We start from the raw sequence: 4969 nt of genomic DNA, 5'->3' as shown, positions 1-4969 counted from the left end.
CATTGGGCTGCCTGCTCAGTGGGGAGTCTGCTCTCTCTCCCTCTGCCTGCTGCTCCCCCTGCTTGTGCTCTCTCTGTGTGTCAAATAAATAAATAGAAACTTTAAAAAATAAATAAATAAAGATTGATTTATTTTAGAGAGAGAGAGAAAGCATGCGCATGTGCAAGTGGGGGGAGAGGCAGAGAGGGAGTGAGAGGGACAAGCAGACTCTGAGCGGAGCGTGGAGCTGACCTGGGGCTTGATCCCATGACCCTGAGATCGCAACCTGAGCCAAAATCAAGAGTTGGACACTTAACCAACTGAGCCACCCAGGCACCCCTTAAGATTTATTTTAAAGCAGTCTCTACACCCAACATGGGGTTCAAACCCACAAGCCTGAGATCAAGAGTTGTATGCTCCATCAACTGAACCAGCAAGCATCCTCCCTGCACCCCGGACTGTTTTCTTAATTTCTCTTTCTGCTGTTTCATTATTGGTGTATAGAAATGCAACAGATTTCTGTACATTGATTTTTGTATCCAGTAATTTCACTGAATTTGTTTATCAATTCTAGCAGTTTCTTGGTGGAGTCTTTTGGGTTTTCTATATATAGTATGTCATCTGCAAGTAGTGAAAGTTTTACTTCTTCCTTACTGACTTGGAGTCCTTTTCTTTCTTTCTGCTGTCTGCTGTGGCTAGCACTTCCAGTACTATGTTGAATAAAAGTAGTGAGAGTGGACATCCTTGTCTTGTTTCTGATCTTAAGGGAAAACTCTCAGTTTTCCCCACTGAGGATGATGTTAGCTGTGGGTTTTTCATATATGGCTTTTATTATGTTAAGGTATGTTCCCACTAAACCTACTTTGTTGAGGGTTTTGTTTTTTTATCATGAATGGATATTGTACTGTCAAATGCTTTTTCTGTATCTATTAAAATGATCATATAATTCTTATCCTTTCTCTTATTGATGTGATGTATCATGTTGATTGATTTGCAAATATTGGAACCACACTTGCAACACAGGAATAAATCCCACTTGATTGTGGTGAATGATTTTTTTAATGTATTATTGAATTTTGTTTGCTAGTATTTTATTGAAGATTTTTTTTAAGAGATGGGGGGCTACAGGAGAGGCAGAGGGAGAGGGAGAGAATCTTTTTTTTTTTTTTTATTCATGAAAGTCAGAGAGAGAGAGAGAGGCAGAGGCAGAGGGAGAGAAGTAGGCTCCCCGCCTAGCAGGGAGCCCGATGCGGGACTCGATCCCAGGACCCTGGGATCATGACCTGAGCCGAAGGCAGACGCTTAACCATCTGAGCCACCCAGGCGCCCCGGGAGAGGGAGAGAATCTTAAGCGGGCTCCATGCCAAGTGCAGAGCCTAACGCTGGGCTCGATCTCACAACCCTGAGATTATGACCTGAGCCAAAATCAAGAGTCAGACACTTAACCAACTGAGCCACCGAGGTGCCCTTTATTGAGGATTTTTGCATCTGTGTTCATCAGGGATATTTGTGTCTGGTTTCTTTCACATAACAAAATGTTCTCAAAGAAACAAAATAAAAAATAGACAAGTGGGACGACATCAAACCAAAAAACTTCTGCACAGCAAAATAAATCATCAACAAAGTGAAAGAACAACACGCAGAATAGGAAAAAATATTTGCAAATCATATATCTGATTAGGGTTAATATCCAAAACATATAAAGAATTCATACAATTCAATAACAAAAACCAAATAATCCACTTTAAAAACAAGCAAAAAGGGGCACCTGGGTGGCTCAGTCATTAAGCGTCTGCCTTCGGCTCAGGTCATGATCCCAGGGTCCTGGGATCGAGCCCTGCATCGGGCTCGCTGCTCCGCGGGAAGCCTGCTTCTCCCTCTCCCACTCCCCCTGCTTGTGTTCCCTCTCTGGCTGTCTTTCTCTCTCTGTCAAATAAATAAAATCTTTTAAAAAATAAAAATATAAAAATGAGCAAAGAATCTGAACAGACATTTCTACAAAAAAGATATATGAAAGGCTAACAGGAACATGAAAAGATGCTCAACATCATTAGTCATTAGGGGAATGCAAATTCAAACCACCATGAGATATCACCTCATGCCTGTTAGAATGAATATCATAAAAAAGAGAAGAGACAATAAATGCTGGTGTAGATATGGAGAAAAGGGAATGCTTGTGTATTGTTGGTGGGATTGTAAACTGGTAAGGCCACTATGGAAAACAGTATGAAGGATCCTCACAAAATTTAAAATACAACTACTATATGATCCGGCAATTCCACTTCTGGGAACATATCCAAAGATAATAAAAACCCTAACTCAAAAGGATATCTGCACCCTCATGATGTTCATAGCAGCATATTTACGACAGCCAAGACATGGAAACAACTTAAGTGTCCATCAATGGATGAATGGATAAATATATGGAAAATTATTCAGCTACAAAAAAATAAGGAAATCCTAGTCTCGTGATAACATGAATGGACCTTGAAAGCATTATGCCAAGAGAAATAAGTCAGACAGGGAAAGACAAATACTATATAATCTCACATGTGGAATCTAAACAAAACAAAACACCTCTAAGTGAAAGAGATCAAACTGTGGCTACCAGAGGTAGGGGTTGGAGGGTGGGGAGTTGAAGGAAGATGGTTAAGAGGTACAACATCCTACTTATAAGATAAATAAGTCCTAGGGCTACAACGTACAACGTGATGACCATAGCTAACACTGCTCATGATATGGGAAAGTCGTGAACAGGATAAATCCTAAGAGTTCTCGTCACAAGGAGAAATATTTCTTTCCTTTCTTTTTATTTTATCTATATGAGAAGATGGATGTTACCTGAACCTACTGTGGCAATCATTTCCCAATATATGTATATTAAATCATCATGCTGTATGCCTTAAACTTATATAGTGATGTATGTCAATTGTCTCTCAGTAACACTGGTAAAAAATATCATACAGTTAATAAGGTTGCACAACAGGGCATGTGTTTTCAATGTACATCCATGTTGTAGCATGAGTCACTACTTCATTCCTTTCTATTGCCAAATAATATTCCCTTGCTAGGATGCCCCACATTTTATTTATCCACTCATTGGTTGATGGACATTTGGGTTGTTTCCACTTTTTGGGTTTTATAAATCTGCTATGAACATTTGTGTACAAGTTTTTGTATGGACATATATTTTCTTTTTCTTTCTTTTTTTTTAGGCAAAATTTCAAAGACTTGTCCCTTTTTTATTACTGATATCTTCTAATTATATAGAATTCCACATAAAATACTACATGTCTTCTGCCTCCATATTCTTTTTTTTATTATGTTATGTTAATCACCATACATCACATCATTAGTTTTTGATGTAGTGTTCCATGACTCATTGTTTGCATATGACACCCAGTGCTCCATGCAGAACGTGCCCTCTTTAATACCCATCACCAGGCTAACTTATCCTTCCACCCCCCTCCCCTCTAGAACCCTCAGTTTGTTTCTCAGAGTCCATGGTCTCTCATGGTTCATCTCCCCTGAGGGTTGCTGGAGTGGTGGGGGCGGGGAGGGATGGGGCAGCTGGGTGACAGACATTGGGGAGGGTATGTGCTATGGTGAGCACTGTGAAGTGTGCAAGGCTGTTGAATCACAGATCTGTACCTCTGATGCAAATAATACCTTATATGTTAAAAAAAAAGAAATCGGAGGGGGAGATGGACATATATTTTCATTTTTGGGGTATGTACCTAGGAGTGGAGCTATGGGGTTATATGGTAACTTTATGTTTAAACTTTTCAGGAACTGTCAGATTGTTTTTTGGAGCAGCTGCTTCATTTTACGGTGCCACCAGCAATGGATGAGGATTCTAAATCTCCACAACCTTACCAACATCTGTTATTTCCTGATTTAAAAAAAATTATTAGAGCTATGCTAGTGGGTAGGAAGTACTACCTTATGGTGCTTTCGACTTGCATTTCCCTCATACGTAGTGACATAGAACATCTTTTTGTGTGCTTATTGGCCATTTGTTTTTTTGAAGATTTTATTTATTTATTTATTTATTTGAGGGAGAGAGAACACACACGAGTGGTGGGGGGAGGACAGAGGGAGAGGGAGAGATTCTCAAGCAGACGCTGCACTGAGTGTGGAGCCCAACAGGGGGGCTCAATCCACGACCCTGAGATCATGACCCTAGCAGAAACCAAGAGCTGTACGCTTAACTGACTGAACCACCCAGGGGCCCCATCCATTTGTATATCTTCTTTGGAGAAATGTCTATTCAGATTTTTGCCATTAAAAAAATTGGGTTCTCTTTTTATTATTGAGTTCCTTAAGTTTTTTTTTTTTTTTAAAGATTTTATTTATTTATTTGACAGAGAGAGACACAGTGGGAGAGGGAACACAAGCAGGGGGAGCAGGAGAGGGAGAAGCAGGCTTCCCACTGAGCAGGGAGCCCGATGTGGGGCTCGATCCCAGGACCCTGGTATCATGAGCTGAGCCGAAGGCAGACGCTTAATGACTGAGCCACCCAGGTGCCCCTGAGTTCCTTAAGTTTTTTAATTGGGCAAATAAATAGCATAAGCTTCACCAAAACTTCCATGATCAGTACACCCACATTACGGTGCTAAGTACGTTATAGTATGTGAAATGTGGACATCACTGAAGCGATGTCATGGCGATTATTGCCCATGTGTTCCAGAGTTCTGATCCCATCCATGTCGCAGGTGAGACATTTCTATCTAATCACATTAACATTTTGCAAGTTAGTAAAGCCCTAAAACATTAATTAGATTGTCAAGTTTTAAATTAAATGTGATAAAATGTGTAAAAATAGAACCAAATTGCTATAATAAAATCCATTGATGCTTTCTTTTAAAAAAATTTTTTTTCCTTGACATGTATCATATGATCTCACTGATATGAGGAATTCTTAATCTCAGGAAACAAACTGAGGGTTGCTGGAGTGGTGGGGGGTGGGAGGGATGGGGTGGCTGGGTGA

Source organism: Leptonychotes weddellii, chromosome 6 (assembly GCF_054177405.1).
Source record: "Leptonychotes weddellii isolate Sample4059 chromosome 6, ASM5417740v2, whole genome shotgun sequence".
Lineage (NCBI taxonomy): Eukaryota > Metazoa > Chordata > Mammalia > Carnivora > Phocidae > Leptonychotes > Leptonychotes weddellii.
Note: the sequence above shows the minus strand (reverse complement) of the source record.